At 38.1% G+C, this 27497-nt stretch overlaps 1 pseudogene across 1 annotated transcript; it reads left to right on the top strand.

The window, feature by feature from the left end:
- The first annotated feature begins 488 nt into the window (after window positions 1-488).
- LOC148301388 (uncharacterized) lies at window positions 489-27497 on the top strand (annotated as a pseudogene). The gene is made up of 20 exons (XR_015838796.1): window positions 489-646; window positions 2863-3026; window positions 4734-4893; window positions 7117-7286; window positions 7864-8016; window positions 9086-9189; window positions 10396-10494; window positions 11138-11239; window positions 12302-12446; window positions 12947-13201; window positions 14024-14196; window positions 14989-15192; window positions 15275-15517; window positions 16646-16845; window positions 17096-17180; window positions 19314-19509; window positions 20671-20748; window positions 21968-22159; window positions 22978-23254; window positions 26251-27497. The product of XR_015838796.1 is annotated as an uncharacterized LOC148301388 (transcript).

Below are 27497 nucleotides of genomic sequence, written 5' to 3'. Positions count from 1 at the left end.
CACTTGAAGAAACGTCTGAGACATTACTATCTATCATTAGAATCCTAACTGTCCATCAAACCTCTTCCCTCTACCTCCTTCCCTAAACTCCCTTTTTCCTTTGCCCTCTTTATCATCTTTTGAAATTTAGGTTTTTTTAAATGTCAATTTGTAATTTATATTTTTTTTAAATGTTCAAGTACTATCTATTTTCTGATTGCCAACAGCTATATATGGTATCAAACGTTTTGATCAATATCACTAGTCTGTTTTTTGGTTGGTCGGAACATATTGCTTTTTAGCTATAAGCCCGCCAATGTAGTTACTTCTTTTCTGTACATACAATTTAAAAAAATAAATAATTTCCATTGAATGACGTTTCACTTGCGATACAACGCAATTCTCGAAGCGTATGAAAGAACGCTAAGTTTACGTATTGATCTGTTTGATTAGTTCGACCTTTTGCAAAAGTGAAAGGGACTTTGGCGACATCTGTCCTTCGAGTGTTCAACTACCGAACGTCAAGTTGTCGAGACTTCGCTATCATTTATTTACCTGTCGACAGTAAGATCCTAGTATAAGTTTAAAAAAACGGAAAAATGTTTGTTTTAACGTAAAAGTTCATTTGAGAATACTCAAAAATTGTGCAATTATCTGCTGATATGTGGTGAGTAATGTAGAACAAAAGTTAATCTCTTGGGAATTAGTATGACGTATTTTTAGAAAGTTTTTGCCTAAACGAATTTGACATTGAACGACCGGACAAGAAAGAAACTCATAGTCTCAATTTTAATGAAATTTCGTTTTATTTATTTATTTATTCATTGAACGGCTAATGCCTTTAACATAATACATATATGTAGTACCTTATATTAAAATACACTAATAGAGAAACAAAAAGTTGTAAACATAAAATTATAATAAAATAACAAATAGTAAGCACTGGTAAATACACGTCTCTTTCGCACACAATCAGCGAGCAGCGAGAGAGGTGAAACACAACGTTTACATTTATCCATTATAACATGGAGAAGAAATGCTGAGAAAGTACACACTTCAAGGTGGATGACAATATATTAAATAAATCTATACTTTCAAAAGCCAATGCTAACATGTGTTTTGGTTAGATGTCTAATTATGGAGGCTTAAATATAATTTTTTAAATTGCTATTCCGAATTTAGACCTTTTATGTGGGGTAGCTTTCCATCTTTGTTAATAGCGAATCGTCATTCGAAATAGATCCGCTAATAAGTGACGAATTGTATTATTCATTGATTCGTCATTAGCTTTGTGGAATTACATGTTGATTTTTTTAAAAAATTATACACTTGTATAATACATAATTGTCCGCCTCTGTAGTGTAATGGTCAGCATGCTCGGCTACCGTTCTGGAGGTCCCGGGATCGATTCCTGGGGGGAGGGGGGGGGGTCAAATAAATTTAAGTGATTTTTTCACTCCAATATTTATTCAATGCCCTATGCACCATTGGGGTGCGGATAAGGGTTTGAAAATGAATACTACATAAAAATTTATGTTCTGATAAATTGGTAATTAATAATATATGCAGTTTCAAAATACATCACCATTATTATCTATGTTTCCTTTTACAAAAAATCCCCTTCCTTAACCCCCCCTCCTCATACCAAATATTTTTTGATCACTAGTTTTACTTTTCAAACGTTCAGTAAGTAAACACAGTAGGAGATAACTCCTAGTCGGCGTCCTAGCAATGAACGCAATCCTAGAGTTATCTCATAGTTGGCAGTCAACGTGTTAAAACAGGGATTTTAGAGTTAAAGTTTTTTGCCAGTATACCCACGATATGATCATCTCATACCGCTCACTCCTTTCAACAACGTCACAAATCAAAAAACTTGATTTTTCACTAGAACGTTTTTAAAGTTTAAAAATATAACACAATGTATTAAAAATAAATATCAAGCCACTTATTGAACTTTTTACTGTGCAACAGATCGTTTAAGGTAAAACCTGAAGGTTTTTTTTCCATTTGAAAAATATTAAGTAAAATAAAAAAAATAATTAAACAATACCTATTCTTCAAAATGCGAAAACAACATTTTCTGCCCTGTAGCGGGTAAATATTAAGTTAAAAATATGCCGCTTTTGCTGGGATAAAGTACATTTTCTGGGCATTCCAAAAACGCGCACAACTGAAAATTGACGATTTTTTATTTATGACATTCTTGAAAGGAGTGAGCGATGAGTATATTAGATCAGTGTTCCGCAAACTTTTTCTATTCAAGGTAAACCTACCAAATTAAGAAATTTTAGAGGTGCATATTTACCATATTATGGTAACATATTTAACATATCGCTCACTCCTTTCAAGAACGTCATAAATCAAAAATCGTCAATTTTCAGTTGTGCATGTTTTCGGAATGCCCAGAAAATGTCCTATATATCAGCTAAAGCGGCATATTTTAAACTTGATATTTACCCGCTACAGGGCAGAAAGTATTGTTTTTGCATTTTGAAGAAAAGGTATTGTATAATAATTTTTTTAAATATACTAAATATTTTTCAAATGGAAAAAAAACCTTCAGGTTTTAACTAAAAAGTTCGGTTGCACGGTAAAAAGATCAGTTAGTGGCTTGATATTTATTTTTAATACATTGTATTATATTTTTTAACTTTAAAAACGTTCTCCTGAAAAATCAAGTATTTTGATTTATGACGTTCTTGAAAGGAGTGAGCAATATTATGTTTAATGCCGAATGTGATCTTACTTAACTGAGCATGGGCAATCAAAATTAGGAGCCATTGTGTTATTTTCACAAAACTAGACTTATTTCGCGGCATACCAACTAATCACCACAGTACGCCAGTGTGCCGCGGTACTGAAATATCTCTTTTTTTATAGATACTTAAAAGTCAACAATACCGTTAACAATGATTGGTGCCGACTTCCATAATATGGCGCTCCGTTCTATATTCGTTCTGCTCATTCTAATGGAGATACCCGTTTCTTATTCTGAATACATACCACCAGGACCAAGGTATAGATGTCCACTGCAAAGGGAAAAGGTTTCTTCTTCTTTATTTTAAATTCATTTGCATTTCACGATATATTATAATTTCAAGTATACAAAAAGTCATAAAGAAGCGGTTGGCTTCGAATCCGGTAGACATTATAATTAAGTAAAATAAAAGTCCGCCTCCGTGGTGTAATGGTCAGCGTGTTTAGCTACCGTGCTGGAGGTCCCGGGTTCGATTCCCAGGGGGGGTGAAAATAAATATTAGTGATTTTACACTGTAATATTTATTTAATATTACCCTGGACTGGTTCCTGAAGCGCAAGAGTGATCACCTTGCCTTCATGTAAGTAATGATCAAGATAACACTGCGTCAATTCGATGCAGTGCCCTATGCACCATTGGGTGCGGATAAGGGTTATAAGTAAGTAAGTAAGTAAAATAAAATATTTACATAATTAAAGCACCAACTTTGTGATTTTCCATTTTATAATTAAAACGTTACTTTGTTTTAAAATCACTCTAAATATCTTAATAAACTTAGTTATAATCTCTACCAGTTTCAAGCTAACCGCTTCTTTACCAAGACTGATTATAATATATATAAAACCCTTATCCGCACCCCAATGGTGCATAGGGCACTGCTTCATATAAACGCAGTGTTATCTTAATCGTTTACATATGAAGGAAAGGTGATCAGCCCTCCGCTTCACGTACCAGTCCAGGGTATTATCAAATAAATATTAGAGTGAAAAAATCACTTATATTTATTTGACCCCCCCTGGGAATCGAACCCGGGACCTCCAGAACGGTAGCCGAGCGTGCTGACCATTACACTACGGAGGCGGACTCTGATAAATACTAGTATTACATTTTAATTATAAAATAAAATATTTATAGTGATTTTAAAACAAGGTAACATTTTAATTATAAAATGGAAAATCGCAAGTTAGTGCTTCAAATATAAATTATATAAAAAAAATACATAATATTAATACAAAAAAAGATCCCACAAAGGCATGGCTTGTGTGTGGGTATATATTTTATTTAAGGTTATTATTTTTGACATCTCATCAAAGATGAAGAAGAATATGGAAGTCTGGGCATTTGCGGGGCTGACGACCGTCATAGGCTGGTTTGAGTGATCACTTTACACACGTGTAACATTCACCAATTCTACCCATTATTGACAACCACACTACTCAAATTCTTGGAAGCTCTATATATATGAACCAATTTAGAAACCTTGTTCTTGAATCACTAGAACTTCACTAGAGACATCTATTGGTGAGATGTAAATATTTTTTTACTAAGCAGAAACTCTTTTATTAGTATGTGAGGTCCGAATCCTGGATTATAATCACACACATGAGAAACGCCAGAAAATACCATTTTCATTTTTATGATTTAAGCTTATAATTTGACCAGATAATTTATTTACAACATTTTTAATGTGTCAAATACTTGTTCACAAAATCTAAGACTTCAGACTTCCATATTCTTCTTCATCTTGATGAGATGTCAAAAAATAATATGAAAATAACTCCTGTAATTGGAGATAATCCAGATTTTGTGAACAAGTATTTGGACACACTCAAAATGTTGTAATTAAATTTTATTTGCAATATGGCGTTAGTCACACGCTCTTTAAAAATCCTAAACAGTTTAAACTTTTTTGTTGTTGCTCTGTTTGGTATTTATTTGGAGAAGTCCTGGCAACCCTGTCCATGAAAATTTGAGTCAACCTTTCTTGTTCCAGGCAGTTTTGCTCCATCCGTGTGTGTGCACCGAGGGCACCGACTCGGGGCTCTACGTGCAGTGTGCCAGCACGGGGCTGGCCACCCTCAGCGTGGGGCTGGGCAACCTGGCGGCGCTGGACGTACCAGTGGAACGGCTCATACTGAAGGAGTGCAATATAGGTGAGGCGGTCACTTAAGCCAGCCTATGTAAATACCCAGACTTCCATATTCTTATTCATCTATGTTGAGATGATTTTGTCCGCCTCCGTAGTGTAATGGTCAACACGCTCGGCTACTGTTCCGGAGGTCCCGGGTTCGATTCCCAGGGGGGTCAATAAATTGAAGTGATTTTTTCACTCTTATATTTATTTATCACCTTTCCTTCATGTGTCAACGATCAAGATAACACTGCGTTTATATGATGCAGTGCCCTATGCACCATTGGGGTGCGGATAAGGGTTTGAATGAAATGTTGAGATGTCAAAATAATGTGAAAAATAACCCCTGTAATTGGAGATAATCCAGATTTGTGAACATTTATTTGGACACACTCAAAATGTTGGAATTATAACCCACTAAAAAAAGCCCTTCCGTTCGAACAAATGTTCAGAAATTATTAAATTGTTTCGTCAAAATCAGCTCTCGTTTGCGAATACTGTGAGTAATTTAAGAAGAATTCACTTCTTCTTCATAAGCCCTCTGACCTCCACTGCTGGATGTAGGCCTCTTCCCCTTCTTTCCATCTCCTGCGGCCGGCTGCTCCTTGCAGCCAGTTTCTACCCCCCACAGCGACTATGTCGTCGAACCATCTCTTTTGGGGTCTTCCGACGCCTCTTTTGCTCTCCCAAGGTCTGCATCGTAGAATTCTTGGGGTCCATCTTCTGGGGTCCTGTCTCGCTATATGTCCTGCCCACTGCCATTTGAGTTTTGCCACGCAATCCATGATGTCCTCTACTTTGATTTTTTTCCTGGTATCTTCATTTTTAATTTTATCCCTCAGTCTAAAACCAAGCATGGATCTTTCCACGGATCGCTGTATGCACTTGAGATTCTCTGCATTTCTTTTAAGAAGAATTCACAGATGACATTATTCAATTATTGGACTCATTATCGAAATGGTCCAGTCAATTATCCTCCCTGATCTTGTGATTTAACGACACTTTGTGAACTCTTTCTTTTCTGGTTATGTAAAGTCACATGTATGCTTATAACCCAACAACAACTGAGCAATTCAAGGCCAACATTGAGCGCGCTGAAATGCAGCCAAATTTACGTGAAAAAGTGAAAAATTATGTTGATAGAATGCATATGTCCAGAGAAGTCGTGGTGCTTGCACGAACGATGGTATTTTTCACATATAATGGCGTATGTAACCTATTTATTGTAACTGCAGACAGTTGGTAGAATTCCATATTGAATTGTTGGGTAATATATCCATAATAATAATAATGTTGGGTAATAGATCTCTCAGAAGAATGTGCGACAAAACGATGTATGATAGATGTGCGAATAGTGAAATAAGGAAGGAATGCAAAGCTGAGATAAGCATTATCGATAAAATTAAGAAAGGTGTGTTGAGATGGTTTGGACATGTGGAACGAATAAGTGAAGAAAGAACGGTAAAACAAATTTATGAGGCGAATGTTATTGGGAAAAGAAGCAGAGGAAGACCGAGAAAAACATGGCACGATCAGGTATGCCAAATACTTGAAAGTGGTCAGGTTAGGAGTCGTTACGAACGTGGAAGAGGCGAAGAATGTTTGCAAGGACAGAGTGGTGTGGCGCTCTATTCTCTCTGCCTACCCCTGCGGGGAGGCGGCGTGATGGTTAGTTAGTTTTTTATCCAAAATTAAACAAGGTTTATATGGTTGAATTCTACATTTATTTATGTATATGTTAATACGTGACGCGTTTGGTCTTCTTAGGACATTATCAAACACAACATTGAGTGTTTGATAATGTCCTAAGAAGACGAAACGCGTCACGTATTAACATATACATAAATAAATGTAGAATTCAACCAAATAAACCTTGTTTAATTTTGGATTAATATTACCCAACAGTGTAACCTAACCTTTCAAATAAAACAAAAATTTGTGCCTTACTGAAAGATTTACTCATGTGATTTTTAAAATTTTAAAAACAGTATCTCTTTTTTTTGGAATTACCTTACGTCCAAGTGACTCTAAAATCTAGCTACGGCTTATTTAACACCGTTTATCATGACCCTACTCAGGCTTCATCTTTTTAAGTTTTATAGCCTATGCCTACTCGTGAGTGGATTTACTCTCTATATTTAAAGTTACTATAATTTCATGTAATTCATGAGTGAAAATTCTAGGCAAAAACACTCGCGAAAAAATTGTATCTCTCTTAATGGAAATCCCTAAATATGTGTTGCAGGAAAATTATATGGACCACTCTTATACAAACTCAGAGTAAGGATATTGCAGATTGAAGACACTCCTATTACCTCAATCAAGGAAAACACATTTCTGGGAATAAATATAACCCTGCAGGAACTCCATCTCACAAACACTCGACTGGATACTTTTCCCAAGGAAGCCTTCAAAGTGAGACCCTGAATTTTCATCCTGGTCAAACTGGGTCATAGTGAGACTCTCAATTTACATCCTGTTCAAACCGAGTCATAGTGAGACCCTCAATTTACATCCTTGTCAAAGTGATACCCTCAATTTACATCCTGTTCAAACATAGTGAGACCCTCAATTAACATCCTGGTCGAACCGGGTCATAGTGAGACCCTCAATTTATATCCTGGTCAAAGGGGGTCATAGTGAGACCCTCAATTAACATCCTGGTCAAGCCGGGTCAAAGTGAGACCCGGCTTGACCATGTCTCACTTGTTTGTTATTTTATCTATGATGAACAAACATTACGCATAATTTCTTTGAAAATTCTAATAAAAAATATTGTTGGGTTTAGAAGTTGTACCGATTTTAAGAAAGTTATATATTTTTGCAATAATTGCTATGTAAAAAACGCCCCCCGCATATTTTTAGACCCCAGCATTCAATGTGTTAACATAACTTGATTTGCAAGTGGACACTCATATAAAAAATAAAAAAAGCAAAGTCCACAAATGTGCGTCTACTCTCGGTACTATGAGATTCGTATTTTTGCTTTCAGATTTTGGGAAATATCACCCTCATCAAGATAGACGGCCACAGAATGGAGACGCTGGACAAGGACATCTTCGCAGACAGCTTGGCTTCGGGCAAGCTCGAGAGACTTCACATCGCCAACGGGGGCCTCAGAGACCTGACCGTGGAGTCCCTCCAGGTGACCCTTAAGGCCTAGATAGATACACACGCTTTATTCCAGCAAATGAACATGAAAAATGTGCAGTATATTTAACCTTTCCGGGAGTACAAAAATTGATATCCGACTTTCTCTGGGGAGTGGGTTCTTTTTACATGAAAAAAAAATTTTTTTCATTAAATCGGTGTATTGTGAAGATAGAAATAATGTAAAAATAATTTACAACATTTTGAGTGTGTCCAAATACTTGTTCACAAAATCTGGATTATCTCCAATTACAGGAGTTATTTTCATATTATTTTTTGACATCTCATCAAAGATGAAGAATATGGAAGTTTGGGCATTTACGGGGCTTACGACCGTCATAGGCTGGTTTAAGTGATCACTTTACACACGTGTAACATTCACCAATTCTACCCATTATTGACAACCACACTACTCAAATTCTTGGAAGTTCTATATACATATATGAACCAATTTAGAAACCTTGTTCATGAATAAGAGTTTCTGCTTAGTAAAAAGCTTCTTTACATCTCACCAATAGATGTCTCTAGTGAAGTTCTAGTGATTCATGAACAAGGTTTCTAAATTGGTTCATATATATAGAACTTCCAAGGATTTGAGTAGTGTGGTTGTCAATAATGGGTAGAATTGGTGAATGTTACACGTGTGTAAAGTGATCACTTAAACCAGCCTATGACGGTCGTAAGCCCCGTAAATGCCCAGACTTCCATATTCTTCATCTTTGATGAGATGTCAAAAAATAATATAAAAATAATTTAATAAAAAAAAACACCTCTTCGAAATATTTTTCAATTATGACAAAATTACACACAAATATCCACAGATGTCATTGCTATACAAGTTACATCATACTAACTGACAGACGGACTTCAACGTTCATTAACGTCATTACTCCTTTAAGGAGAATTCGCACCGATGTTCTTTTACATCCATACTCCAGGTTTAAAATAGATTCCGCCCAGCTCTTAATTTTGTTAAAATGATTTTTCCACATCACGGTATTACTAGATTTTTTAAAAATGAAATAGTACTAGTTCTGTTGTGAAAATATATGTATTTTTTTCAGCCACTAAGGAAGCTTAAAACGTTGGATTTGCACGGGAACGAACTGACAGTTCTAAAAAAAAATCAGTTCAAAGGTCTGAGAGATGCGGAGGTTCTTGATATCAGGTATTTATTATTTCTGATCAGATCTTACTTAGATGTTTAGGGCTGACCAAGACGAGGACTCTCAAGTGATGGTCGACGTCAGGGGGACCTGACACGGCACAAAGAGAAGAAGAAGATCTTCTTAAATATTCATGTTCTTCTCTGTCTTATTCCTCATTGCTGAGGGTTGTGACCCTTGCGGAAGCAATGACTCTTCTCCAGTTATCCCTTGCCTGCGCTGCACGTAGCGCTCCAACCACCGAGGTGCCTGCTGCTGCCTTAATTTGATCGGTCCATCGTGTGGGGGATCTTCCTCTCCCTCTCTTTCCCTCCAGGCTACCGATCACAACTAGTCGTTCCAGGCTATCCTCGTTGCCAAATAACTGGAGAATCTGTCATGTACAGACATTGGCCAGAGTCAAGCCATCCAAGTGTAGTTCCTGACGAATAGACTCGTTGGTGCGTCTAGCTGTCCATGGGATCTTCCTCTCCCTCTCTTCCTCTCCAGGCTACCGATCACAACTTGTCGTTCCAAGCTATCTTCGTTGCCACGCGCAACGTGTCCAAAGAACTGTTATGTACCTTAAATAAAACTGCAATAGCCCGCATCTCCACACCAAAGAAATGACTGTAACATTACTATCTTCATGTACCTTTCCGTTGATTAAAGAAAACGCTTGTTTTATACCACTTGAGTTTTAAAAGACTACATGTGTCGGAAGTTAAACTTCCATCATTCAGGTCTGTATAGTAACTTAAATATAGAATATAAAATTGTTCTATAAATAAGGAGAGGGGAATGTTAGGGGGAGGGGGTTAGTCAAGGGGCGGAGTTTGAAAAAAAAGGAAATATGGAAAGCAAAGGTGAAGAATTTTGAAACAATATATTGTTTAATAAATTATTATTATAACTTTCCCCTCTCCTCTTTGATTTTAAAGAACTTTTTAAAGAACGTTTTAACACTAACTTTTGGGTATGTAACAAATGTGATACACTATGCAGTGAAGGGTTAATTTTATCTATAATGCTTGTCTCAGCTTTGCATTCCTTCCTTATTTCACTATTCGAACATCTATCATACATACAATGCATATCACCAGTGCACGCGGAAGTTTTTAGCACCGTAAGGGAAAGGTTAAAAATCTCCGTACATAGTTAAGACTTGTATATTCCTCCTCGTGTATGTTGAGATGTGAATAATTTACACGGTACTTGTATTGTTCTAGCTATAACAACATCTCCAAGCTGGAGAGCTCCCACATAGCCGACCTCACGAAGCTCTCCTGGTGCAATGTCTCCCATAACCATCTCACGGAGTTGTCAAGGTATGTTATGTTATAGACACATGTCGTGATCCGTGCGTTACTTAAAACCCAAAATAAATCATCAGATAACATATCGCTCACTCCTTTCAAGAACGTCATAAATAAAAAAACTTTATTTTTCAGGAGAACGTTTTTAACGTTCAAAAATACAATACAATGTATTAAAAATAAATATCAAGCCACTTATTCAACTTTTTACTGTGCAACAGATCTTTTTAGGTAAAACATGAAGGTTTTTTCTCCATTTGATAAATATTTAGTATATTTCAAAAAATAATCAAACAATACCTTTTCTTCAAAATGCAGAAACAACACTTTCTGCCCTGTAGCGGGTAAATATTAAGTTTAAAATATGCCTCTTTTGCTGGGATATAGTACATTTTCTGGGCATTCCGAAAACATGCACAACTGAAAATTGTCGATTTTTGATTTATGACATTCTTGAAAGGAGTGAGCGATGTGTCGAATGTGGTTGGTAATAGGAGCAGAAGAAGATCTTCTTCATCTTTGATGAGATGTCAAAAATAATATGAAAATAACTCCTGTAATTGGAGATAATCCAGATTTTGTGAACAAGTATTTGGACACACTCAAAATGTTGTAAACATTGTTTATGTATTCACTATTGAATTTTAAATTTCAGAGGGATGTTTGCAAGAAATGCAGTTCTCCGTGTGGTTCACTTGGATCACAATCACATAAAGAGACTGGACACCAACAGCTTCAGGGGGATGCGGTTCTTAAGGTCTGCCATATTTCCTTTCATTTTCAATTCAATTTATTCCGTAAAAATTAACATTCAATAGTCTAATAAAACCAAAAACATTTTATTCATAGTTATTGAAGCTTCAGAATTTGCCATTTAAGAAACATAATGGAATTTTAAATAAAATATCATATATAAGCTTAAACAATAAAAATGAAAATGATATTTTCTGGCGTTTCTCATGTGTGTGATTATAATCCAGGATTCGGACCTCACATACTAATAAAAGAGTTTCTGCTTAGTAAAAAGCTTCTTTACATCTCACCAATAGATGTCTCTAGTGAAGTTCTAGTGATTCAAGAACAAGGTTTCTAAATTGGTTCATATATATATATAGAACTTCCAAGAATTTGAGTGGTGTGGTTGTCAATAATGGGTAGAATTGGTGAATGTTACACGTGTGTAAAGTGATCACTTAAACCAGCCTATGACGGTCGTCAGCCCCGTAAATGCCCAGACTTCCATATTCTTCTTCATCTTTGATGAGTTGACATAAAATAATATTATATATTAGGGGTACCGAAAAGAAATCCATTATTTTCATTTGACACATATTTTTTAATATAAATCTCGCATAAGGCTTTTAACATAACAAAATATATTTTACTCTATTATCTTAGACTATCTGCCATCTCTCGGATATTTTTCGATCCCTTTTTTGTCCGCCTCCGTAGTGTAATGGTCAGCACGCTCGGCTACCGTTCTGGAGGTCCCGGGTTCGATTCCCAGGGGGATCAAATAAATATAAGTGATTTTTTTCACTGTAATATTTATTCAATATTACCCTGGACTGGTCCTGAAGCGGGGGGCTGATCACCTTTCCTTCATGTGTAAACGATTAAGATAACACTGCGTTTATATAAAGCAGTGCCCTATGCACCATTGGGGTGCGGATAAGGGTTTTATATATATATATATATTATATAAGAAATATGATTTCTTGCCATTTCTTTCCCCCGGGAACGGTGTGTGAATCCGTCGGGCCAGCACGCGTGCTGACACCGCCGGCCGATGACCAATCAACTTCGAATTGTTTTCCAGGCGCCTGTATCTGTCGGACAATGAGATTTCCGACATTGGCAGGGGGACATTCAGCTCGGTGACTAGGATCGGCACTATCGACATGTCTAGAAACAGAATTAAAAAAATAGACTTTCAAATGTTCTCACAACTCAACTATGTGGAGGTAGGTGCTTCATTTTCTTCTTCATCTTTGTATAGATCAGGCATAGGCAAACTTTCATAGGTCTGGGGCCAAATTGTCACTCTGTCTCGGGGAGATATAATGACCGTCATTCCATTTAATCTTCAATCAAATATATTCTAGATTTTTCAGGAAAGTTTAAAAATATAATACAATGTATTTAAAATAAATATCAAGCTATTTATTGAACTTTTTACTGTACAACAGATCTTTTTAGGTAAAACCTGAAGGTTTTTTCTCCATTTGAAAAATATTAAGCATATTTAAAAAAATAATTAAACAATACATTTTCATCAAAATGCGAAAACAACACTTTCTGCCCTGTAGCGGGTAAATATTAAGTTAAAAATATGCCGCTTTTGCTGGGATATAGTACATTTTCTGGGCATTCCGAAAACACGCACAACTGAAAATTGACAATTTTTGATTTATGACGTTCTTGAAAGGAGTGAGCAATATATTGATAGGCATGAGTGTTTCAGATCATCGATGTGTCGGATAACCAAATAACGGAGATCCAGAAGCTCTCCTTCAAGGATCTATACTTGACGAAGATCAATATCTCACACAACGCCTTGGCGAAGATTGAGCCGGGCTCCTTTGAGAACTGCGCCAACATAACCGTGCTGGACTTGTCCCACAACAACCTGACCCACATACCGACCAAGGCATTCGACGCCACCACATTTGCAACCGAGTTTCAACTGTCGTACAACTTTTTTACCGAGTTGAATCAGGTACTTTTTACTCTTTATCTGGTCTTTCTAGCCGTTTATGGTTGTTGAATAATTACAAAAGCTTTATACGATATATATATATATATATATATATATATATATATATATATATATATATATATATATATATATATATATATATATATATATATATATATATATATATATATATATATATATATAAATATATATATATATATATATATATATATATATATATATATATATATATATATATATATATATATATATATATATATATATATATATATATATATATATATATAATATATATATATATATATATATATATATATATATATTTATATATATATATATATATATATATATATATATATATATATATATATATATATATATATATATATATATATATATATATATATATAATATATATATATATATATATATATATATATATATATATATAATATATATATATATATATATATATATATATATATATATATATGTATATATATATATATATATATATATATATATATATATATATATGTATATGTCCGCCTCCGTAGTGTAATGGTCATCATGCTCGGCTACCGTTCTGGAGGTCTCGGGTTCGATTCCCAGGGTGGTATCTTTTGGAGATAGTTGCGAGTAGGTGCTTCCTTTCCTTGATCAGTCGTAGCACCTCATCCTTGAAGATGTTAGTATAATATGGTAAATATGCACCTCTGAAATTTCTTAATTTGGTAGGTGTACCTTGAACAGAAAAAGTATGCGGAGCACTGATTTGGTTAGTTAGTGCTTCAAGCGTTGACGGTTTGTTGTTTGTCCCAGATTCCTCTCCACAACATGTCCGGGCTGAAGATCTTGAATGCGTCTCACAACGCGATCCACACCATCCCCAAGAACACGTTCCCCAAGCTGTACGAGCTCCACACGGTGGACGTGTCCCACAACCAGCTGAAAGAGATATTTAGCGCCGTTTTCCAAAGTCTCTTCTCTTTGAGGTATTTTTTAAAAATATTTTTTGTTTAAAAAGACAAATATTTATGTTTTTATAATTTTACTTAGTTAATACAATTTTTGTCCGCCTCCGTAGTGTAATGGTCAGCACGCTCGGCTACCGTTCTGGAGGTCCCGGGTTCGATTCCCAAGGGGGGTAAAAATAAATATAAGTGATTTTTTCACTGTAATAATTATTCAATATTACCATGGACTGGTACCTGAAGCGGAGGGCTGATCACTTTTCCTTCATAATTAAAACGATCATGATAACACTGCGTTTATAAGACACAGTGCCCTATGCACCATTGGGGTGCGGATAAGGGTTTTATTATTATATAATCAACACAAATATTTCAATTTAATACTATTTCATGTTGAAAATAGTGACAGAGATCTGAATTTTGAATGTGGACCTGAATTTGGTCACAATTTTTAAGTAGCAAGTTTTTGAATCTTAATTACAATATAAGTATTATTTTGAGAAATAAAAAGACTTTGTTTTTTGATCCACTCACATTTTTATTAACCAACTAGTTTCGGAAACAACCTGTTGCCCTTTTCAGGGTTTAATTTAAGACTGTAATTAATGTCATAAATTAAACCCTGAAGAGGGCAACAGGTTGTTGCCGAAACTAGTTGGTTAATGAAAATGTGAGTGGATCAAAAAACAAAGTCTTTTTATTTCTCAAAATAATATATCAATATGATCCACAAAGTTAATGCTTTCAATATTCAAAACATACAATTTTAGATTTCCAGGTTTTTGAATTTCAGTCTTAGTTTTTGATTTCCAGGTTTTTGAATCTCAGTCACAATTCTTTGGAGCAGATCAAGCCACCCACCTTTGGCACCCTGCCGACCATATTGGAGCTTGACCTGTCCCACAATAACCTGAGTGACGTCGCACGGGGGTCACTGGCCAAACTGGCCAGCTGCCAGAAACTGGACCTCAGCCACAACAAGCTAGAGAAGATATTCATGCTGCCCATCAGCTTGGGGTGAGGATACAATAATGTATGCAACACACAGACACACGAGTGTCCGTTTGGACCCGTGTTGACGTATTTGACTGTCTTACAGTGCGGTGGACCTCTCTGACAACAACATCTCGGTGATCGGGGACAACGTGTGGCCGTCCATGAACGCGCTGCTGTCCCTGGACCTGAGCCGGAACCCCCTGGGCGGGGGGCTGTCCTCGGGCAGCCTGACCCCCCGACCCCCCTGCTGACCCTGCGCGTGCTGCGGCTCACCGAGACGGGGCTCCAGGAGCCCCCCTGGCAGGCCCTCAGCACCCTGCCCTCGCTGCAATACCTCTACCTCAATGTAACGTACCTTCCACCACTCCGTGCAGAGTGTTGTACAGGGTGGGGCGTGGTCACTTCACCTCTAATATTGATATACCATCCGTTTTATTTATAACCCTTATCCGCACCTAATGGTGCATAGAGCACTGAATCAAATTGACGCAGTGTTATCTTGATCATTACTTACATGAAGGCAAGGTGATCACTCTTGCGCTTCAGGAACCAGTCCAGGGTAATATTAAATAAATATTACAGTGTTAAATCACTAATATTTATTTTCACCTCCCCCCCTGGGAATTGAACCTGGGACCTCCAGCACGGTAGCTAAACACGCTGACCATTACACCACAGAGGTGGGCAATTCGGGCGGACGGATTCACTCTACGGATGGTATCCGTAGAGTGAATAAATCCAGTGTCTGACAGAATAAATACTAATAGAAATATTGTGCATAACAGTGGCGGTCGGTGACTTTTTGTAGAAGGGATGCTGGACATGAAATGTTTATACTTGTACTTACTACGTACTAGATATCAAATATGGACATCTAGACGCCATCTCCGTAAATCCAAAACTGTGAAATGATGAAAGTAGACTGAATGCAGTCGAAATGCGATCTTTCAGAAGAATGTGTGACAAAATGATGTATGATAGATGTGCGAATAGTTAAATAAGGAAGGAATGCAAAGCTGAGATAAGCATTATCGATAAAATTAAGAAAGGTGTGTTGAGATGGTTTGGACATGTAGAACGAATGAGTGAGGAAAGAACGGTAAAACAAATTTATGAGGCGAATGTTAGCGGGAAAAGAAGCAGAGGAAGACCGAGAAAAGCATGGCACGATCAGGTATGCCAAATACTTGAAAGTGGTCAGGTTAGGAGTCGTAACAATCGGCGGGTATGTATGAGGAGATGCATGAACGTAGAAGAGGCGAAGAATGTTTGCAAGGACAGAGTGGTGTGGCGCTCTATTCTTTCTGCCTACCCCTGCGGGGAAGCGGCGTGATGGTTAGTTAGTTAGTTAGTTAGCTGTTGAAGGATAGAAGTTTAAATCTTTTTACTCTAAAATGCAAGGAATCCGGAGCATCCACAGCGTGTATGGAGGGACCGCGCTTGGCGCATAACCTTTATTCATTTCCGTTTACAGAAAAACAACATAACCTCCTTGAAGAAGGCGGCCTTCGGGCGTCTGCCGATTGTGTTTGAGCTCGACCTGTCTGACAACCGCGTGGTCGACGTGAGCGAGCGGGCCTTCGAGGGCCTGCTGCAGCTGCTCACGCTGTCTCTCCGCAACAACAGCATCACGCACGTCCCCAACGGGGCCTTCCACGGCCTGGTGTCCCTGAGGTCTGTCACACCGCACCTACCTGTTTAACATTTTTTTATTTATGGATCGCCGCTTGGATCCGGTTAAATAATAAATGTATATTTAACTCTGGAAATGTTGGTTGACGACCCCTTCTACTGCTCATTAGTAGGGGGTGTTCGTATGTTGTTCTTTGTTATTTAATAATTTCCAATGTTATCCTTTGTTATTCATAATAATTTCCTATGTTACTCTTTGTTATTTTATTATTGTCATATTTTTTCCACCTAGGTCATTGGATCTATCTCAGAACTCCATAGAAAAAATTGATAACAAAACGCACGGGCTGCTTGACGATTGCCTCTCCCTGCAAACGGTGAGTTGACAATCAATCTTTATTTATTTACACAAAAGGAAATCTTTTTTTACACATACTGAATTGCCTCCGCATGCATGTTGGAGGCGCACGCTCCAAATTCCATGGAGAGCTAAACGCACCAAGTCCATTCGCCAGGAACACACTTCTAATGTGTAAAGGCAACTAGCCGTAACTCAAGTTGCGGCTGTTTGGCGTAACACGACCCAAAGCATTCTTATAACTGGCCTCTATCATATACAATCACAGATTTTGCTCCATCTCTTTCCTTTACCGAGATATTCATTATCCAAATAGCCCCAAAATTGTATTAATTTGATACATGTGTTGGTCAAAAAGCAAAGATGAAATACTTATTCATTCAAACCCTTATCCGTACCCCAAAGGTGTAAAGGACACTGCATTATATAAAACGCAGTGTTATCTTGATCGTTGACACACGAAGGAAAGGTGACCAGCCCTCCGCTATCAGGCACTAGTCCAGGGTAATATTGAATAAATATTAGCGTGAAAAAATCACTTATATATTAATACTTATACATGTACTTAACTGAGCTGTATCCGTATTTATACCTGATACAATTGATACCTTTTTCTAATGTGTAAAGGCAACTAGCCGTAACTCAAGTTGCGGCTGTTTGGCGTAACACGGCCCAAAGCATTCTTATAACTGGCCTCTATCATATACAATCACAGATTTTGCTCCATCTCTTTCCTTTGCCGAGATATTCATTATCCAAATAGCCGCAAAATTGTATTAATTTGATACTTGTGGCAAAAAGCATCATTTTAAGTTAACTGTAAACTCGTTTATCTCAAAACTTCTGTTTTTAACTTGCGGCTATTTGGCTTTGCACATTAGACTTGGATGGCTTGAGTCTGGCCAATGTCTGTACACAGCAGATTCTTCAGTTCTTCGGACACGTTGCGCGTGGCAATGAGTGGGTGTTATAGGTAGCCTGGAGGGGAAGAGAGGGAGAGGAAGATCCCCACACGATGCACTGATGGAGTTAAGGCGGCAGCAGGCACCTCGGTGGTTGGAGCGCTACGTGCAGCTCAGGCAAGGGATAACTGGAGAAGAGTCATTGCTTCCACAAGGGTCACAACCCTCAGTAATGAGGAATAAGACGGTGAAGAGATGTCGCTTATTCCTTTCAACAACGTCATATATTAAAAAACTAGATTTTTCAGGAGATCGTTTTTAAAGTTAAAAATATAATAAAATCTATTAAAAAAAAATATAAAGCCACTTTTTGAACATTTTACTGTGCAACAGATTTTTGTAGGTAAAACCTGAAGGTTTTTTCTCCATCTGAAAAATATTTAGTATATTTGAAAAAATAATTAAACAATACCTTTTCTTCGAAATGCAAAAACAACACTTTCTGCCCTGTAGCGGGTAAATATTAAGTTAAAAATATGCCGCTTTTACTAGGATATAGTACATTTTCTGGGCATTCCGAAAACATGCACAACTGAAAATTGACGATTTTTGATAAATGACGATGTTGAAAGGAGTGAGTGTTAAAACACTTTCATGTGACGGGTAAAAACAGTCTTCCCGCAATGCCAGCGCCATCTGTTAAGTCGTAGAAGTAAAAACAATTAACGGGTATGTGTTAGGAGATTCATGAATTTGAAAGAGGGAGAGATTGTTTGAAAGACAGAATGGTGTGGCGTTCTATTCGTTGAATAAGTTAACTGGATGTAAAATATGTATGTAAAATATTTTTAGTGTGTCCAAATACTTGTTCACAAATCTGGATTATCTCCGATTGAAGGAGTTATTTTTCATTCTATTTTTTGACATCTCATCAAAGATGAAGAAAAATATGGAGGCTTCTTTCATCTCACCAATAGATGTCTCTAGTGAAGTTCTAGTGATTCAAGAACAATGTTAAAAAAAATTGGTTTATATATATATAGAACTTTCAAGAATTTGAGTAGTGTGGTTGTCAATAATGGGTAGAATTGGTGAATGTTACACGTGTGTAAAGTGATCACTCAAATACCAGCCTATGACGGTCGTCAGCCCCGTAAATTTCCCCCAGACTTCCATATTCTTCTTCATCTTTGATGAGATGTCTAAAAATAATATGGATATATGTAAATTCTTCTCATTTTTTCTTCTAGGTGAATCTGAGCAGCAATAAAATCAGTTTCATAACCCGGAAAACCTTTCCCAACGATCCGTACATTCCCTACAAGCTCACGACTGTTGATTTGAGTCACAACGTGATGCCGGTACTGACTAACGACATTGTATTTGGCACGAAAAAAATGCAAGTTCTCAACATATCCCACAATATACTCAACAGCATTCGAAAAGGTAAATATGACCCCACTCTGGGATGGTGTGGCCATGTAGAGAATGGTTAGAGCAGTATGTATGGGAGAAATTATAGTAACTTTAAACATAAAGAGTAAATCCACTCATGAGTAGGCATAGGCTATGAAACTTAAAAAGTTGAAGCCTGAGTAGGGTCATGATAAGCGGTGTTGCATAAGCCGTAGCTAGATTTCAGAGTCACTTGGACGTTAGGTAATTTAAAAAAAAGAGTCAACATAGCATGTGTGGCTAGAAGCTAGGACTGTATGCCAGGGTCAGGAGTGGAGAAATCAGAAGGTATATATGCGCAGCTGAGGCAGGTATAGTTGGAAAGATCAAGGGTATATTAGATGATTTGGCCATGTAGAGAATGGTTAGAGCAGTATATATGGGAGAGTAGGCCCGAGAGTCTACGTAGCATGTGTGGCTAGAAGCTAGGACTGTATGCCAGGGTCAGGAGTGGAGATATCAGAAGGTATATATGTGCAGCTGAGGCAGGTATAGTTGGGAAGATCAAGGGTATATTAGATGATTTGGCCATGTAGTGAATGGTTAGAGCAGTATATATGGGAGAGTAGGCCCGAGAGTCTACGTAGCATGTGTGGCTAGAAGCTAGGACTGTATGCCAGGGTCAGGAGTGGAGAAATCAGAAGGTATATATGTGCAGCTGAGGCAGGTATAGTTGGGAAGATCAAGGGTATATAAGATGATTTGGCCATGTAGAGAATGGTTAGAGCAGTATATATGGGAAGTAGGCCCGAGAGTCTACGTAGCATGTGTGGCTAGAAGCTAGGACTGTATGCCAGGGTCAGGAGTGGAGATATCAGAAGGTATATATGTGCAGCTGAGGCAGGTATAGTTGGGAAGATCAAGGGAGAGTAGGCCCGAGAGTCTACGTAGCATGTGTGGCTAGAAGCTAGGACTGTATGCCAGGGTCAGGAGTGGAGAAATCAGAAGGTATATATGTGCAGCTGAGGCAGGTATGGTTGGGAAGATCAAGGGAGAGTAGGCCCGAGAGTCTACGTAGCATGTGTGACTAGAAGCTAGGACCGTATGAGAGATGTGGAGAGATCAGAAGCAATCATCTGCAGGCGACTATAAAGTATGTATACAATTATAAAGTATGTATACAATTATAAAGTACGTATACAATTGTTCCAGGTGTTATCGGGAACATGTCATCACTCCAGGTTCTAGATATGTCTCACAATGATCTGGACGATCTCACGTCGGAAAAAGGTATTATTTATTCTTCTAACCCTTATCCGCACCTAAATGGTGCATAGGGCACTGCATCGTATAGAAGCAGTGTAATACACGAAGGAAAGGTGATCGGCCTTCCGCTTCAGGTACCAGTCCAGGGTCGTATTAAATAAATATTAGACTGAAAAATAACTAACAGTTATTTTGACCCTCTTGGGAGTCGAACCCGTGACCTCCAGCATGGTAGCCTAGCGCGCTAACCACTACACCACGGAGGCGGACAAATTTATACTCAATATTTATTTATTTATTCGGATTATATCGGTTTTAAAACACAGCTAAACTTTGGATCATTTGGATCATAGAAGTACCATTAGTTTTCATAATTAAAATATACTACTACCACTACTACTACCATCACGCTGTTTCTCCGCAGGGGTAGGCAGAGAGGATGGAACGCCACACTCTTCTGTCCTGACATACACTCCTCGCCTCCTTCACATCCATACATCTAGTCATACATGCCCTCCGATTACGCAGACTTTTGACACCGCCAGATTTTAGGTTCTGATTGATCTGATCGTGCCAAGTCTTTTTCAGTCATCCACGTTCTGTTTTCCCTCTCACATTCGCCACATATATTTTCTTAGTCATTCTCTCGCTAGCCATTTGCTCCACATGTCCATACCACCGCAAAGAGCTCTTTCTTATCTTAATTAAAATATAACTTTGTTTTAAAATCACCATACATATTTTCATCACTCATCAAACCCTTACCCGCACCCCAATGGTGCATAGGGCACTGCATCATATAAACGCAGTGTTATCTTGATCGTTAACCCATGAAGGAAAGGTGATCAGCCCTCCGCTTCAGATACCAGTCCAGGGTAATATTGAATAAATATTGGACTGAAAAAATCACTTATATTTATTTGACCCCCCCTTGGGAGTCGAACCCGGGACCTCTAGAACGGTAGCCGAGCGTGCTGACCATTACACTATGGAGGCGGACATTTTTTAAATATACTTAATATTTTTCAAATGGAGAAAAGACCTACAGATTTTAACTAAAAAGATCTGTTGCATGGTAAAAAGTTCAATAAGTGGCTTGATATTAATTTTTAATACATTGTGTTATATTTTTTAACTTTAAAAACGTCCTCCTGAAAAATCAAGATTTTTTATTTATGACGTTCTTGAAAGGAGTGAGCGACATTTGCTTTGCTTATCATTAAGTCAATGCATATCTTTACAGGAATTTTCAGCTTGCCAGAGAACATAACTTCAATAAACTTGTCGCACAACCGTTTACAAAAGTTGCCAGTGGACCATTTGGCGAACGCTAGCAACCTGGCAACGCTGGATATCGGTTTCAACATGCTGGAAACCTATGACGACTCACTGGTGGCCAAGATTAAAAAAAACCATCTTCAAGTCATCTTCAATGGTAATATTTGCAACAATTTATTTGACTACCTACTTTTAATTGTTGGGTAATATATCCAAAATAAAACAAGGTTTTTGTTGGATTGAATTCTACATTTATTTATGTATATGTTAATACGTGACGCGTTTGGTCTTCTTAGGACATATTATTTTTTGACATCTCATCAAAGATGAAGAAGAATATGGAAGTCTGGGCATTTACGGGGCTTACGACCATCATAGGCTGGTTTAAGTGATCACTTTACACACGTGTAACATTCATCAATTCTACCCATTATTGACAACCACACTACTCAAATTCTTGGAAGTTCTATATATATGAACCAATTTAGAAACCTTGTTCTTGAATCACTAGAACTTCACTAGAGACATCTATTGGTGAGATGTAAAGAAGCTTTTTACTAAGCAGAAACTCTTATACTAGTTTGTGAGATCCGAATCCTGGATTATAATCACACACATGAGAAACGCCAGAAAATACCATTTTCATTTTTATTATTTAGCTTATAATTTGACCAGATAATTTATTTACAACATTTTGAGTGTGTCCAAATACTTGTTCACAAAATCTGGATTATCTCCAATCTTAGGACATTATCAAACACACACTTGTGTGTGTTTGATAATGTTATATATTGCTATACATCAACTGACAGATAGACTTCAATGTTCATTAACGTCGACACTCCTTTGAGGAAAATTCGCACCGACGTTCATTTACGTCCATACTCCCGGAAAGGTTAATTTGCGACTATTTGCCTTTGCACATTAGTTCTTCCTTGTGTTGGTTCAATGTCTGCTTGTCTCACTCGCCCCCAGGCAACCCCCTGCGGTGCGACTGCTTCTCCCGGCCCCTGAAGCACTACCTGAGCCACCTGCCGCAGGGCTCCAGAGACGGCCCGGCGTACTCCGACATAACCTGCGCGGCACCCCCCTCCCTCGGGGGCCAGCTCTTCTTGCAGGTGGACGACGACCGCTTGAATTGCAACCAGAACGTGGCCACGAGCCGGAAGCTCGATGAAAAAACTGGGGAAGCCATGTTGCCGACAAACGACTTCGAAATGGAGGCTGACCTCGTGTTCCGAGACTTGCAATTGTGAGTACATATCAATTATTATTTGGAGAATTAAATTAACTTTATTTTTTGATCCACTCACTTTTATTATTAACCGGTTGACTGCCAAGAGCGTCTTAAGACGCATAATTTTCTGTGAACGGAGCGCCGCTCATACAAAAATTACATCTTAAGACGCACCGTTTTAAATGGGCTTTTACTAAAGACAATCAATTATTTAAAATGTACAAATATATTGAACGCATAGTGACATCTATTGAGAATATCTTTGCATGCTTAGAATTGAAACAAAATTTGTTTTTACCACTTTAAACGTAAATTAAAGAGAGCTTTGTCGTCGGAACAACTGATGGCGCTCAGGGTTGTCCAATAATCCCCGAGTTGCCGTCACTGCCGAATCTGATGATAGTGATTTTAGTGTCATTTTATCGTTTGGTAGACCCGTGTATATACCGTTACAATAATCGACTCTAGATATTACAAACGCATTTATTAATTGACGGGCAGCATCAACTGGCAGATTCTTGCGAATGCTTTTAATTTGCCTTAGCTGATAAAAAATCTTGCGTCGTAACGTGTAACGTTACGGCATAATGGCTACGGTCGGTCCCCGCCACAAACCTTGATCACTTTATTGCTTTTCTTCTGGTTCTTGTTCTTTTGGTGATTTTTTTCGTGTACAAGTATAATTACACTCTGAATATGAAAACGGTTTTTTAACAGTGTGGGTCAATATGTGTATTTATAATTCCATTTTGCATGAGTGCGAATATACACTCCAGTGTACACAAACATGAGAAAGTTTCTGAAGACTGTGAATTGTTAAATGTTTGTTAACAACCCGTTGCCATCTTAAGGGTTTGTTTTATAACTATATCAACCACTGTCTCACAAACTGTCTCCAGGCTTTTCTGTCGGCTGCCAGCTCCCTTGCATTCTCCCAAGTCAGATCCGCATCCCGAAGTTCTGACGAGAACTGCCGACGAATTGTCAGCAGTGGTCGTCCTGGGCGGCGCGAACCTGATGCCTTGTAAAAGAGGCAAGCTTGATTAAGGCTCTCGGGAGGCATGCGGAGTACATGGCCGAGCCAACTGAATCGCTTTTTCTTGACGACAGTTGTGACCAAGATTTGCTGCGTCCTACGCCTTATCTCTTCATTCCTGACAAAGTCAAACCACCGCACGCATAAGATTCTCCGCAAACACCTATTCTCAAAGCTTAGTACACGGCTGCTCTGGGCCCTTGTAAGGTGCCATGTTTCACAGCCGTATAAGAGAACAGGAGCAATGCAGGCATTGTATAGGCGGCATTTGGTTTTCACCGAGTATAAATCCGATCTCCAGACAGCCTTCATACTGTTAAATGCGGACCCAGCGAGTCCTAATCGCACTCCCAGTTCCTTTTGAAGGCTGCCATTTTCAGTCGCGTACACTCCCAAGTACTTGAAACTCTCGACCCTTTCGATGCGCTGGTTACTCAGCGTCAGGGGTTGTTGGGCATCTAGGCATGAGCTGTTGCACAACACATGGGTTTTTGCAACATTTATTGTAAGCCCCATGTGCGTAGAGTACTTGTTTTATAACTGTTTTGTATTATTTATTGATTTAGCGTTTAATTTGTAGAACTCCATTTTAATTTATGTATAAATTTTAAATCAAACACAAATTTTTTGAGTCTACTAAGTAGTATTTTATTAACAAAAACACATAAAAATTTATATTGTGACAATTGTTTCGCCTAGTTATGGCATTATGAAACGAATGTCATATCGTAGTCGTACAGGAGAAAGTGACCAACTAATAAAATGTAAAATGTTCAGGAGGGCCATTTAAGTCACTTTTGCTTGGCAATAAAATAAACATCGATGCAGTTAGTCATTTTTAACTAGTCAAAAACTTTCAAGTTTCCAATCCTTTGGAATTGGTTTTCAGGGCAATATTAAGCTAGTAAGATATCAAATTGTCAGTGATCACGTTTTTGTAAAAAATGCACTCAGTCACTTTCTCCTGTATGACTACGATATATCAAAGAAATAGTGAACAAATTATTGGGTTTCGATATTCATATAATTATTGGGTTGAATTATTCGAAATATAGTATCAATTATTATCCGTGCTGCATGCTTCTGATGAATTGCTGTAGTTTATGGACATTGGTGAAGAAGAATATGGAGGTCTGGGTATCTGCAGGGCCATATATATATAAACATGCGAGCAGTTGGCGTGTTGGCAGTTTTTTTCTTCATTTTAAGGGATAACCCGCATAACCTCTAGTATTAGAGGCTTGTCCTGGAGGTAGAGGATGGTAAGGACTGGGAAGATAAATGTGAATATGTACCCAACTACGCCACGGCGCTTGGCAGTTAGCATGCGAGCAGTTGACATACGAGCAGTTGACGTGCAGAAGTTGACATGTGAACCATTGACATATGTTTAGTTGAAGTGTTAGCAGCGAACAATTGACATACAAGCAGTTGACGTGTTTGCAGATGGTATTCGCATACTAACGCATTGGCGTACGAGCACTTGACGTGCGAGCAGTTGATGTGTCAACCGTCGACATGTGAGCATTGACGTACGAGCTCTTGACGTGCGAGCAGTTGATGTGTGAACCGTCGACATGCGAGCATTGGCGTACGAGCTCTTGACTTGCGAGCAGTTGATGAGTGAACCGTTGACATGCGAGCATTGACGTACGGGCTCTTGACGTGCGAGCAGTTGATGTGTCAACCGTTGACATACGAGCATTGACGTACGAGCTCTTGACGTGCGAGCAGTTAATGTGTGAAAGGTTGACATGCGAACATTGACGTACGGGCTCTTGACGTGCGAGCAGTTGATGTGTCAACCGTTGACATGCGAGCATTGACGTACGAGCTCTTGACGTGCGAGCAGTTGACGTGCGAGTAGTTGATGTATGAGCAGTTGACATGCGAGCAAGTTACATTATTTTGTAAGCAGCATTAAGTGAGCGATGCATTATTTTGAGAGCAATATTAATTTTTCCTTTTTTTCCAGCTCCCGAGACTCCATATTGATCCATTGGTTTGTCCAGTCATCAAGAGACATTGCCGACTTCAAAATCATAGTGAGAAATTCGAAAAACGACATATTTTATACGAAAGACATTCCGTATAACCAGAGACAATTCGTCATACAGCTGGCTGAGAATGGCGAGCTTCAAACGGCTATAGACAATAAGCACAAAGATCTGGAGCTGTGCGTCTTGGCCGGGAACTCCGACTCGATAGCCGGGAGCTGGTTCCAGAATCAGTGCAGACAGATGCCCCCAGATTTTGGCGTGTTGCACAGTGAAGACTTTGAAAAAACTGTAAAGACCAACGTCTATGGGAAGAAGAGGAATTCAAAGAGAACGTACAACTCCTCAGCTATAATTTTCAACTACAACTTTATGACACTTCCATTCGCTGTACTTTTGCACTTATTTAACGCTTCTCGTATAGTGACCATCCGAGAATAGGCTGGATCCCAAACGACCCACTTACTCATGAGTGAGTGAAAGAAGTAGTTACACTAATGGAATGCGTGCCATTCAACTAACTGACTAACCATCTCGCCGCTTCTCCGCAGAAGTAGGCAGAGGGAATATAACGCCTCACCGCTGTCTTTGCAATCTTGGTCACCTCCATATTTAGCTTCTCCTCATACAAATGTGTTTGTATATATTTATATGAAAATTATACAATAAATATTATACCATTGTATTTATTTTAAATAAAATAAGTTTTTAAATATGAGCCTTTTGGATGCAGAAATAAAACATTTTGTGTATTAAAAGAATTGTTAACTTTGTGGTATGGTAATATAAGACTCTCCTTATCATTGATAGTTCACTTTGTATAATACTGTACCTTGATGTATGGCATTTTTAGTCTGGTCGAAAATTCAGTTGCGATAAAGATAAAAGTGAATTGTTTAGTTTGAAAATAATGTTTAACAATTTTTTGCGAAGATACCGTGAAGCTTGAAGCCTCGGTCAGCCTCAGGTACCGGCCATTGTTTGGAAGGACCCACGGGGGTCGAGCCAGACGTATGGAAATTTCCATGCCTGGGGTCGACCAAGCAACTCTATCTTCCCCTTTCTTTTTATTGCCCTCAGCCCGGGAAGGATCGCTGAGCCTCATGGCAAAAAGTCGGCGTCCTTAGCCCCTTAGCGGATAGACGTATTGCTTCGTGAGCTCCATTATTAATTATTCCATCATCAGTCTACGTTTGACCTGATTACACAAGGTGAATGATGAACG

Source organism: Brachycentrus maculatus, unplaced genomic scaffold, assembly GCF_059751285.1.
Source record: "Brachycentrus maculatus isolate JH-2025_06_01 unplaced genomic scaffold, ASM5975128v1 h1tg000566l, whole genome shotgun sequence".
Classification (NCBI taxonomy): Eukaryota; Metazoa; Arthropoda; class Insecta; order Trichoptera; family Brachycentridae; genus Brachycentrus; species Brachycentrus maculatus.
This window is presented reverse-complemented; position numbering and strand designations above follow the sequence as displayed.